The sequence below is a fragment of the Pleurodeles waltl genome, chromosome 12, assembly GCF_031143425.1.
Source record: "Pleurodeles waltl isolate 20211129_DDA chromosome 12, aPleWal1.hap1.20221129, whole genome shotgun sequence".
NCBI classification, from domain to species: domain Eukaryota; kingdom Metazoa; phylum Chordata; class Amphibia; order Caudata; family Salamandridae; genus Pleurodeles; species Pleurodeles waltl.
Genome location: NC_090451.1, coordinates 518,196,675 through 518,210,312, shown reverse-complemented (window position 1 = coordinate 518,210,312; position 13,638 = coordinate 518,196,675). Strand labels below are relative to the sequence as shown.

General features: G+C 43.1%; 1 protein-coding gene across 7 annotated transcripts in view; it reads left to right on the top strand.

Annotated features, from left to right (window-relative positions):
• The window catches only part of NDRG4 (NDRG family member 4), a 637,307-nt gene that overhangs the window by 193,278 nt on the left and 430,391 nt on the right, over nt 1-13,638 (top strand). The gene's annotated exons all lie outside the window — the stretch shown is intronic.

Sequence of the window (13,638 nt, the reverse complement as noted above, 5' to 3'; positions counted from 1 at the left end):
ATCAAAAACAGGATGTGACATCAATGGGCTTTTGAACCTCCTCCTCCTATATGCCCCACACACCTATTGGCATCACACGAGGTGAATTTTAGAACACAAAGAATGGCGTTTTTAGCTCGCAAATAGAAAGCAGTGGGTACATTGTTTAGAGTGGCTTGGATATATTAATAAGTAGACATGTTTAAAATGACCAACCACCACTGGACAACCTCCTCAAAAGGTGTATTGCTTGGTCGCATTTCATCTTTCCTCATTGCACCCCTCATCCTCTTGCTTTGCAGATAAAACATTTTAATACGAATAACAATGAGCAGTAATGAATAAAGGTGCAAGTGGCATTTGGGACTTTGGGACATCGCAGCATGTATCTTTGAAATTCCCCTTTTCCATCTTAATTGAGGATACAATGAAAAAAGCAAAAGCATCAAAGAAATCGAAATATTGACACCGTTTTGGAAAGATTACAAAGAGGTACGACTTACTACCACCATCCATTGCAAATCTCTAATGACAGAAACTATGAGTCCGGTCCTTGGAGTGACATTCCACGTGATGCCATGTGATTGCTCAGTACGGGCCACTGTGCTCAACACAAGGACGGCTGCTGGCAGATCGACAGTCAATAATCCGGCATGTGTAAGCCAGTGGTTACTTACACGGGGTGTATGTTTTCCGCATACACATTTTCAGTTTACTTATGCCATTTTCTAAACTTGTAAAGCCTTCTGAGCAGCAGTACGGCAGTAGGATAAACAGATCGCTAGTTGTTTCAACCCACTTACAACCCTTTGGGGGGGGGGGGGGGGGGGGTAGCAGCTGCCCTCCCTCCGGCCGAAAATGGAAACCTTGGTAAAACATGGTATAGGGCCGGTATGATAATATCCGGTCAATTATAGTGAGCAGTGAGCGCATTCTCCATCAACAGGGCACCTGAGTACTTATAAATCACTCGAAACAACCACTGGAAAGCCAATTTACTCTTTTAATTGCAGAACATTGCGCTCCTAACTGCTTTTTGCAACATACGGAGGTCTGATTTACAGACAGATGTGATAGGGACTTCATGAACTAATCTAATACTTTTAAAAAATTTAACGGGGACCAGATGCAGCATCCTAAAATACATTTATATGACCTTCAGCTATGTCATCTGGTGCAACGCGTTCTCAATAGAGTCGTTTATCCACTCGAATACAGGACCATTTCTTGTACTTTAAAATACATGCCAACATACACTTTTTTTGTATCTGAAAGCCCTCGTTTTAAAGATTTTTAAGCCATTCATTTTTTACACTTTTCGTGTTTATTTTTTCTATGCATAATTTTAAAAAAGGGCCAGCCTCTGCCTGCGTATATGATGACGTTTTCTATTTTGCTAAAATACTGCACTGTGGCTTTGGGCTTAGTAATACAAAGAGACGCTTGTGACTTTGATCTTATTAAAAACAGACTCACTCAGAGCTCTGCTCTTAATACACAGACACACTCAGAGCTTTGCTGTAAAACCGTAGAGTCACTCAGATCTGTGATCCAGACAGTACTGAGTCACTAAGAATTCCCTTCTTGATTATGCCCATTTGACAGAAAGTCCTGCCCTTAGTACACAAATCAGAGCTTTGCTCTAGAAACCCAACCACTCAGAAATATATTCCAAATTATACCTAACCCTTAAGAACTCCTTTCTTGATTATACCCAGAGTGCCTCAAACCTCCGTTCCTCACTTACCAAGCTTTTACAGCTGACTCCCAAGTTCTAACCTAGACTTCACTCTTAAGAATACACGACTTATTCTGAGCTTTGCTCTCGATAAAAAACAGATTCACAGAAAATTATGCTTCTATTAATATTACTCAGAACATGGCTCCTGGATCACGTATACATTTGCTGTTAAATCTGGCCGGGAATCCACTCTTACTAATATACCACCTTAGTCATAGATTTGTTCCTGCTAATACCTAGATTGACCAAAAGCTCTGCTGCTCTTGGTAATACCCAAATCCACTCACACGTTGAGTTTATGGCCTGCTTTGCCCTACTTGAGAAAGTCAAAGTTTGAAAAAAAAAAAGTAAAGTCTCAAATCAAGTTGTCTCATGCCTTACTCCCAGACTATGTAATTCCCTCCCTGACCACATTAGACTAAACCCAGATGTTCTTGATTTCTGTAAAGACCTGAAGATTCATCCATTAAGACCACACCTACATGTTTAATGCCCAACCCATTGTCCTCTGCTACTAATATTGGTCCGCCTGTTTACTGACTGTGGAAATGTATTATATGTATTGCACCAAATTGCTGCCTGGGTTTGCTCTCTCCATGTTGCTGTACTGCTCTTCAGTTAAAAAGATGACTTGATATTTTTGTATCTTGATATAATGGTGTATGTTTCAATACATTGCTTCTGTTAAATTGATACCTTGATATTTTGTTATATGTAAGGTGAACCCCTCAGGTCTAGGTCCATACTGTATAAGTACTACTATTATATAAATTGAAGAGAGGCCTTTACCATTCAAGCAGACTTTTGTTGTCTTTGTAGTTGTGTGGGTCCCAATGCATGGAGCCTTCACCAGGCTTCTGTTCACAGAGTAGACCCCTTACTAAGCAAAGCCCTTCTAGGCTGCCCTTGTCAGTGGCAGGTTAAGTCTGTAGACCAGTGACAAGCACACTTTCCTGTGGAGAGAGCTCGACCAGACTGCCTGCACTATGTCAATAAAATAAAATCTACATAAGGTATGATGACATATTATTAACTCTTTAATGAAGCCATACTGATGAATGCATACATCATAAAAAGGCGTGCCCAGCACATTGCTATGTTCACGTATTTTTATGAGTGGAACCTATTGTCCTTTCTGTTGTTTTTTTTGTTTACCTTGTGGTCACCTGAGACTTGTTGAGTGAACAATTTCCTGTTTAACAGTACAGTACATTTTCCAAAGGGACTCTGAAAACATTTCTAAGCAACATTGTTGTGATATTCTCCTTATAACAACTTATGCAATTTAAACAGTAGTGTGATTTACAAATTAACGTAGCAACTCAGTAATTTGGTCAATCAGGATGACTCCCAACCTCCAGTCAATTTCAGAATTGTGTTGTGGTACTTCAGCAGGCTCACGTGCTTGCTGCAAAATAACTCCACCACAGGGAATGGCCAAAACTAGAGGGTTCCTGACCATGTTTAGTACAGCAGGCCCTAAACGTGTGCGGGTTTTGTAAGCAATATCTTCCTGGAACCCACCTGATATTAACTGAGGATGTCTAAATAATACAAAAAGTGTTTTGGGGAGATTGTATACTAATTAAATCTAGCCAGTCAGTCAGGATGCAAGGAGTGGGTTTCTGATCAGCCAAACAATTGTGTAATAGCGAAGTGGGTTCCTGTGCCTACTGTGCAGTCCAACAACTCATCAAGGGTAAATGTCAGTACCACAAAGGAATGTATAATGCAACAGCAGGAAGCAGTCCAGCACAATACAAAAGAGAACGGAATATTGTGGACGTGAATAAAATCACAAGCAGGAAGATAATTAACATTGTACACCAATTATTCACAATACCTAGGCTTAGTGTCATAAATATCCTGATTTGTGGGTCTGCAATTGTCTCAATTTTAATTGAAGAAAAGAGAGATTTAAAAAGTGTGATAATAGTGTTTTTAGTCTATTTGTACTTTGTTTAATGCACACCAATGTGTCATGTTTGATATTTGACCCTGCTTACATTTTTTGTTTTAATCGCAGTAGTGTTAATAGGCAACGTGACTCATTCTTTCTTGCAGTGTGGGTGACACATTTTGAATTAGTAACACTTCCGAAAGGAGGATTTAAAAAAAAATCTGTGGAGGTTAGGAAACTTTTGACATATGCTTTCTGCTTGCACCCTCTCTTGGTGCCCAGCAACAGAATCAATGCGGTTCAAGTTCCAAAATGCCCTCACATTGGAGCCAGGCTTATGAAAATAAAATCTGTTTGATAAAAGAATGAGCAGTACATTGTAAAAGGCAGTTGCTCTCCACTTAAAAGGGACATCTGCATAGTACTTTTTGTTCTGGAAGAGGCTTCTAACAGCAGGTTCCTTACCTCAGAATATTCCCCAAGAGTCAAACTGGATCTGGAAAATCTTGAGCAGTACCTCTGTGTGTCGGTAGATGGCACCAAAGTCTCCACATCGACGTCATTCACACAGGGGTTGGGATGTGTGCAGTGCCTATATAACCGTCACCCCTCCACTCTGACATCAGTTTTTTTCATGACACATTGTGACTAGTGTGCTGGATCTAACAGAACCTCCCATATGAGGAAGAGCGGGGAGGAAGGGAGTGGCAGTAAGAAATCTGCAGCGAAAGTCTCTACTGGAAAAGGTGTTACCGAAGGTAAGAAACTTGTTCTTCTAGAAGAGACTTCTAATCACTGATTCCTTACCTTAGTACAGATACCACAGCAGTAACTTTGCTGGAGGAGGGGCTGTGAACTGACTTAAATCAAGTAGTCCTGCAGGACCGAGTGGACAAAGTGCCTTCTCACTGGGCCTGACCATCCAGACAGTAGTGCTTTGTCAACGTATGGAGTGATGACCATGTCGCTGCTTGCCATACGACGAGGACAAGCACTCCACATGTTACTGAAGTAGTCACAGCCTTTCCTCCTGTGGAAAGAGTCTCTTCTGGAGGCTGCTTCTTCACCAAAGTGTAGCAGATTTTTATGCAGAGTACAATCCATCGAGAGATGGTCCACTTCTTCACAGCCTTGCCCTTCTTTGCACCAGCAAATCCAATGAAAAACTGATTGCACAGTTGGTAGCCCTAGGTACAATTGATTTAAAAAAACTAAGGGCCCTCTGTGTTGACGTGGAGCCATCTGCCAGCGTGCAGAGGTACTGCTCAAGATTTTCTGTATCCAGTCTGATCCCTGGAGAATTTTCTAAGGAATGGAGTCTGGGGTTCGAGTCTTTACCAGAAAAGGTGTTACTGAAGATAAGTAACCTGTTCTATTCAGCCTCGCAAAGAACCTATCCATTTTTTACTTTAGTGTTGATCGAAAGCATATCACTACCACCCAAGCCTCATATAGCCCACTTTCTTATAACCATTACTGAAGGACATATGCCATATCTCCTTTCGTCCATCAGCTCTTCAATAGTATGTAAGAGGGACAAGATGCAGGGCAGAGTCAGAAAAACATCACTGCACCACCCTCTCCTCTGCCCTTATTTTAGGGGCGGGTGGCAAAAGAGATGACAGTGTGTGAGAGTTTTAAGTAGCTTTCAACTCACCTGGCTTTGAGACGTGACAAAAGCCCTTTGAGATCTCATGCCTGATTACCCACTAGCTTCTTTTCGGCACCCATTTTACTACTGTGTGGTAGAAGCTTAGAATGGAGCTCAAAGGCTCTGAAATTGAATAACAGCTCTGTGACAAAAATGCCAGCTGGCAGACAGTTTTCAGCTGAGAAATGAGTGAAAATGAGGCTAAGCATGTCAGACCTTTTTGTCAGGCCTGCATAAAAAATGTAATTCCGTCCTCCTATAGCACATGCACCTGTTTCAGAGTAAATATATATTTATATATTTAGAACATTGGGATGTTGAGAGCCCCATTAAAGACAATGGAGTAGCTCTGGGCTTATAATGGCTGGTACAATCCCGTAGCACCAACATTCCAATGTTTGCCTTCATGTTTCTCTCTTTTTATTTTAGAACATTCTGCCCTTAGTAGGTGGAATGTTCTAATAGCCTTCTAGCCCTTCTGCCTCGGGCTATGCTTGTTGTTAAATGCCCTGTCCCTTGTTAAAGGCCCGAGCCGCAGGAAATGGTCTATAACTCGGATTCGGGACCCTTAACTTTAACAACCAGTATAGCCTTCAGCAGCGGGCCATAAGGGTATAATAAATCCTCAAGGGAACTAGAAAATACAGCAGTACTGGCATCTGGCACTATCTAGTGGTATGGCTGAATTAGATGCTGCTTCATTCATTAACAGGACAGCTGTGCTTTGAAATCTATAAATACATGCTGTGGCATGAGCACTGGATCCTAAAAACTGTGAGGCCTAGGAAATAATGCTCTCTTTTTGACTGCCCTTATGGAGGCTATGTAACAAAAAAGTGCTACTGTGAAATAATATAAGGTTGTACTCATGGATGTCATTTAAGGGTTGCAGCTGCGACCTCCAGCTTGCCCCTTGCGACCTTGGCACTGCGTCTGCGACCACTGGCCTCATAGAAGTCAAAATCAGTGCAAGGAACACAGGAACAGCTCGTTCTTATGGACATTGCTTGAGGCTCCACTTCCTTGTTTTCAATCATTTATTTTTTTGTTACACAAATAGCGACTAATACATTTTTCACTATTAGTGTAATAAAAAAATGGAGTACAGTTAGCTTTAATATGACCCTCCTTGGTAGCTGAGCTAAGTAAAAAAAAACGTTTAAATGTATGTTGTGTGCATGCTTGTGGGTGAGACTATACTTATGTAAAAGAGTGTGTATGAGTGTGTGTTTGTGGAAGGATGTGTGTGCGTGTGAAAATAAAGATGACATGGCACATGATGTCACTTCTGCTACCCCTAGAATTTTGGTGAATTGACATTAATGGTTGTGCTATATGTGGTGTTTTAATAGAGGGTGTCAAATATGCTCAGGACTGTAGAATAATGTAAATTGTGGTTTTAAAAATTTGGGAATTGCCCAGAAGTTTCACCTGTTAAACTACGGTATACTGTTCAGTGGTGTGACAATCTGCATTTTCCAAAAAGAAAGGGGCTGCAGGAGAACCATGATAAAAACTGTGCTTCCTCTTGCTCTAAGCAAAAATCTTTCAACAAAAAAGTTGCAATGAGGTGGGGTTATTTTGTGAGGGTGATTCTAGGTTGTGGGTGCAGGCACTCATTTTTTACTTGTGCTTATTCCCCATCATCATACCGTGGCTTAGAGCAAGAGAGAGGAAGGCAGAAAAGGGAGAAAGATGGCAGAATACAAATATTTGAATACAGTCACAAAGGGAGAAAGCAGCGACGAAAAGGAACCTGCAGGAGTAAGGTAAATGCATAGGTAGTGTGGGGTGATGGAAGAAAGAGGCACGAGGTGGAATCAAAATTAGGCAGCCTTAGAATTGCACACTCTCGCATTTAGCAGTACTGGCGGCGGGCTCCTCAGAAAAACTTTGGGCCCCACACTTTTTTCTAATACAGATTGATCACTGAACAAATGTACCATGAGACCATTCCTAATTAACCTAACCAATGACTGTTCCTGAACGCAGAACAAAGGATGCAAGAACTTCAAATGCCCTCATTGTTGTACATTCTCTTGTTGAAATAGGAGTGGATTATCTTGGGATGCTAGAGTACATGCTGTGCCCTACTGATGCACTCATCTTTTCTGGTATGTCGGCTGAGCTAAAATGTCCCTACTGAAAAGTAAATTAGGGTTACAGCAGGCTCAAAGATTGAAAACGACAAAAGACTGAATAATAGCCATTTACATAGAAATAGAAACAATTATGTATTAGTTTAAGGCACTAGGAAATAGAGTTGAGCTGCCTGGCATACTTGGTTGCAGTGGGAGAAATAAGCAAAAACAACGAAATGTTTATACTTATTTAAAGTACCACAAGGAGTCCATAAATGTAAAATGTCTATTCACCCAAATTTGATAACGTAAGCTTTAATGAACACGCAAGAGGTGTGGAAAAATATGTGAGGCTAAGTGGTCCTACCAAGTGCAGGAGGGGCCCAAACGTAACATGAAATCCGAGCTCTATCACAGGAGCAGAGGCGTGGTTTCTGTCACCCCCACGGTAAAACAGATTGAAGCATGAGTCTCTGGTTGGCGCTGCTTCCAGCTATTCAGCCAATGGGCAGCTGAGAGTGGCGTCATAACCCCCCGTCGAGTGTCCGCTGCAGAGTTTTGGCTACAGCGCCCACGTGGGGCTTATGATTGGGCTGATTCTTCTAATATCAATACATGTCAGGATATCGTGGTTTAAATATCGACTTGATAAATATTGTATCCATGATAATAAGGTACCAATATCAACAAAGTAAGTGCATAAAGGGAAGTATAGATTATTAACCTCACATCTCCTTCCCTTGATGATATGTTGGCAGGCTGTATCATGGACCCAATATTTTCACTGGCAGACATTAAAACCACAACACTACCGTAAAATTCCCTTGTCAGTCTAAACAAATGGTCTGATTCAAATATTTTTCCTACTAAGGAAGGTTGTTTTACGGATTATGATAGAGAATTCATGTGGGTATGCATTTCTCTCTGTAACACTATACCTTACCTTCTTCATCACTGGGGAGGAGTCTTACAGTAACGCCCTCTCCACCAGATCTTCAGAGGATGCCTTCTCTCTTTCGATGCCACTGTTGTGGGCATTGTAATGATGGACTTCAGTGGAGGCCTCTTACTCTATCAATGACAAAACTTAAAAATGCTCTAATTTTCACACAGTACTGGGTATGTATGTATATTTATGTATGTATGTATGTGTGTGTGTGTGTATATATATATATATATATATATATATATATATATATATATATATATATATATATATTATGCGAAATGCAGGATCCCAGCCCTCCTCTGGTCTAATTCCCTGATCTAACCCACTAAGGTGCCAACAAACGAGAGGTGACCTGGTTGGTTCCTGTGAATGCTACACGGTTATCTCTCTGAAAGAGATGTCCCATTTTCATGGTGTTGTGACGTTCCGTGGAAGGTGGTCCTAAGGCAAGGCGATTCTATAGAACTGTCTACGGCACACCGGGAAGTGTCTCCTACAACCATCATATTTGACACCATTGCTGCAGAGGGAGGCACATTTTTACAAGGACTAGGGCCTGTTCCTGCACCCAGTTCTGCTCTGAGACGAGCAGGCTTAAGTCCAAGTTTTTGGAAAGGTAAACAAACAAAATTGGAAAGCCTAAAGATTCTTGATAACAGCAAGGTCAGCCCTGTTAGGTACAAACATAAGCAGACACATAAGCACAGCCCCAGTCACCTTTAATACTGTCAGCCCCATAAGAGAAGACACTGAAAGATTAAACATAGCACCAGCTTGCAGCAAGCACATACAGCTAGTGTTTAATTTGTTCCGGAGATTGAAAGTGGTGGGCACCATCAATCATTTTTAAGGATAGTGAGGAAGGAGGAAGAGAAAGATAAACAGTGATGTTGGACTTTGCTCTCTCTGCAGGGTCACCCCCAGACATTTTGGCTTCTCCCCTCCCCCTTTGCTGAAATTGTTTTTGTTGTGCTTTGGACTCTGTGTACTATATCACTTGTAACCAGTGCTTAAGTGCTTATGCCCACTTCCTAAAACATGGTAAAAGTGGCTTACAGCTGATTGGCATCTTTTAATTCACTTATAAGTTCCTAGTAAAGTTGTATACCATATACCCAGGGCTAGTAAAAGAAATGCCACTAGTAGCTCTACAGCACTTATTGTGTCACACACGTAATTAGTCCCTTAAAACCTATCTCAGGCCTGCCATTGCAGCCTCTGTGCAGATTTAAACTTCTAATTCGACTTAGCAAAATAAACCTTTTGCTTCGCCTAAAACTCCATTGTTAAAACATATGTCACTCCTAAGTTAGGCCTCAAACAGTCCATGGAGAGGGGTGCATTGTATTTAAAAGGTTTAACATGTAAATGTAAGTTTTACATGTCCTGGTAGTTGAAAAACATACAAATTGTTTTTTCCCTACTGTGAGACCTACGCCTCCTATAGGGTAACATTGCGTTACCTTATTACATTTAATAAGTGATAACTTTTGTTTGGAGGCGGGTAGAAATGTCATGTCTGGTGTCTAAGGAATTGTAATTTAAAATCTACTTTAATGGTCAAGTCAGATTATAAGTCACAATTCTGAAAATGCCACTTTTAGAAAGTCAGCCTTTTCTTGTCCTACTTGGTGCCTGCAGCCTGTTTCCTGGGTCACATGACTAGGTGTAGTTGGCAATTGGCCTTTGTGTACTCCTCTCAGATAGCCACACAGTAGGGGGACTGGGTGTTGGCAGGATGGGGGGGGGCTGAGCTGTGCACAGCCCCACTTACACTTCAAAGCAGCTGCCACAGCCCTCACACTAGCCTTTTTGTGCCCCCAGACATCCAGGGCAGGGAGGCATGAAATTCTAGACACTTCTGTGAGGGGAAAACTCCAGAAGTGTCCTCCACTTTAAAACTGGCACCAGGTACAAAATTAGGACCCTCAGAGCCACTTTTCAGTACACTTCTGGGCTTGTGGATGACTCTCAGAGGACTGCCATGCTGCCTGTGGCCTGCTGAGTACTTCAGAGAACTGCTTTGCTGCACCAGATGACTGCCCTGCTGTCTGAAGCCTGTCTCTGCCTTCACTGGACTGCCCTGCTGCTTGGGACCTGTTTTTCTGCTTGAACCCACAACTTCCAGAGTGACTCCAAGGGCTAATCAGCTGGTCTCCCGATCAGAGCCTCAGGGACAGAAAAGGCTCCAACCATCTTGAACACCTGGACCCAGCCTAAGTGAGTCTTGACCCTCAAAGCTGTGCCCCTCCAGTCCTGCACCCTCAGAAGTGGTGTGCACCCAGATAGCTCAAATCCAAAACTTGGGACATACAAAATCTTCAGCCAAAAAGTGCCCTGAGAATGAGAGGAGACCATGACATACCTGCTCAACAAAATCCACCTAAAGTCCCTTGTCATTCTGCTTGAAAGTGTGGTAGTTCCTGCTATGTTCTCCGCAGCAGCAAATCCTGTTCAGCCGCACCTCATAGAAGGGGTATCCGGCCTATTGGATCCCTAATCAGCTATAGCCTGCAGCGTGTCCCACTGGAGATTTTCAACTTGCAAAAAACAGACTAAGGGCCTCATAACGAGGCTGGCGGTCATGAGACTGCCAGTCTCGCCGTGGCGGTCCTTCCGCCGCAGACCCGACGGTAAGGACCACCACATCATGAGTTGTGGGGCTTGGCAGATGCCAAGCCTCCACAATGCCGCCTGGCCCACTGGTGTGGTCGCACTGCCGCCGCCGGCAGTGAGCACCTCCAACCCGGCAGCAGGCCTCGGCCAGATTACAGGTCTGCAAACCACCAAGCTTTCTGTGGCAGTGAACCCCGCCATGAAACCCCTGGTGTTCACGCACCCGGCGACAGGAATCTCCATTCCTGTTGCCAGCACACACACGCACACATGTCCCACACCCGTTCACACACTCACAAACAACCCCTACCCCTTCACATATGCATGCATTCACATACACGACCCTCAGCATATGCATACATGCACACAGACACCCCCACTCACTAGCATTCATCCACACAGACACCCCAACTCACTTGCATTCATCCATGCAGACACTCCCATTCATCCACACAGACACCCCATACACGTGCACATACACATTCACATTCGCACACACGCATTCACACCCCCCTACGCAGACACGCACCCACACATAGGAACCCCCCCCCCCTCTGACGGCCACTTACCTTCTCCATCGAGGAGGACGTCCAGGAGGGGATGGGTCCTGGCAGTCTTGCATCGCCAGCACCACCACGCCAGCAGGACTCCACCACGCCATATTACGTCCTCAAAGGACTCCTAATATGGCGGCGGTCTGTTGCCTACGGCGGCTTTGGCAGTCCTGGAAAAGGACCTCCGAAGTCGTAATGAGACCCTATGTCCGAATGTAGAAATCTTCACCGTGACTTCGTCCAGTGGCTCCCCAACGACGCCTCCTCCTCGGACACCACTGGCTGACTTGCCCTGCTGGACTTCACCTTCTCAGAGATTTTTCTTCAAAAATTCTTCTAACCTATTGACTCTATGTATCCGAACTGCGCTCCATTGCGGTCGACCATAACATCCAACTTTGTGCTGGACTCCTGCAACTAGAGGTCCACTGTTGGCACTTTGATCTTTAAGGTGCTTTTTTTCACTTTAAACTTTGAAAATTCATAGCTCTGGTTGTACTGATTGGATTTTTGTCATTTTTGTCTGAAATAATTACTTAAAATCTACCTTGTTTTTCTAAGGTGGTGTCGAATTTTTCTTCTGTTGTGTTTTCATTTTATTACTGTTTAAGTGCTTTATAAATACTTTACACTTTGCCTCTAAGTTAAGCCTGAATGCTTTTGTGCCCGGCTACCAGAGTGTTGAGGACAGGTTAATTTGGGGCCTTTTCGTGGTTCACCCTAACAAGGGTTATGGCTGTTGTTTGAGAAGGGCTCATACCGCTCTCAACAACAACCCGATTTCTCACAAGTGACAATTTAAAAACAGCTTGGATGGAAAACAACCTGCAAGAGAGAGATACAGAGAGAGGCAGTGTAGGGTAGTGAAAGACAAAGGTCTAAGCTAGATTCATGATTAGGCAGCCTTGGTATTCAGCAACCCTGGCATTCGGTAGCGTTGGTTGCAGGCTGTGGGCTCGTAAGAAATACTTTGGACCTTTTCACTTATTTTTTTATTTTTTTACTGATCAGGGACTCCCTAAAGCAGAAGAAGCCTTTGTTGTCAGAACAGGAAATTATAGGAGTGGTACATAAAGCTGCTGCTCTTGTTTTATTTTTCCATAATCAAATATAAGATATTTTTGCCACCAATATCAAAGATCACTTTGCTTTGCTTCTACAACACAACCAGAATTTCAGTTCAGGATCAAAAGTGGCTGCATCTGGCTCAAAGGGTGCTGCTCACAATGGGTAAAAAATAAAAGATGCAAACTTTAAGTGTCACTGAAGGGCTGTGGATTTATTTCACAGATCAGTCAATATAAGCCATTAGCGATGAACACAGTTGTTTCCTTTACAAACGTATTTACTGGTGTGAAGCCATCAGAATTGGTTTACTCAGAATTACTTTTTCATAGAAGGAAATCAAAAATCACGGCCCTGGTTCCATAGACAGTAGCTCGACCACTGGACAGCTTTTTTTCCACTACTTTTTAAAAACTCGAAAAAAATACAGGACGATCTAAACCAAGTGGTCTGCGTTTTCGTATTTTATGTATTTTCTTTTCAAATAATTGTGAGTGGCCGTTGAGTTTTGTTGATGCGTTTTAGGAAATCAAATAACAAGCGAGGAAATGCTCCACGACAGGGACGACTTAAAGAGCAGGCGTGAAGGTAGACTCAGGGAGCAAGGGCTGAAGAGCTGCACGAAGCAGCCCGTGAGCGATCTGGAAGAGATTTAGGTGAAAGCTGGAAGGCAAACAAATCAAGACTAGCCGGGTAGAGCCAGACAGCAGGGTGGAAAGGAACTTAAACATGTGAAGAACTGAAAGAGGCCTAGGGCACCTCTGCAAGTAAGCTGGAGTTTAGCCAAGTAGTCCCCCCACGCCACCCCACCCGGATTTACGGATACGGAGCATTGGCAAACCCGTGGTAGGGGGGTTGCTCTTTGTTACAGGATGTTAGGGATTACCATGCATTAATTCGTATTTCTCTCTGGAGTTGTGTTTATTTGCGCCCATTTTCTGCTGAATTTGCACCTGGAGACATCTCCTACTTCCGGCAGGCAAAGTCTGGTGAAATTCGTGACCTGAGTGTTGTCAATGGGGGACTAGAAACTCCTTTTACAAGTCCCATCGGGATTACCGGCTCAGACATAATGAGAACCATACAGGGGAAATTGGCTAGG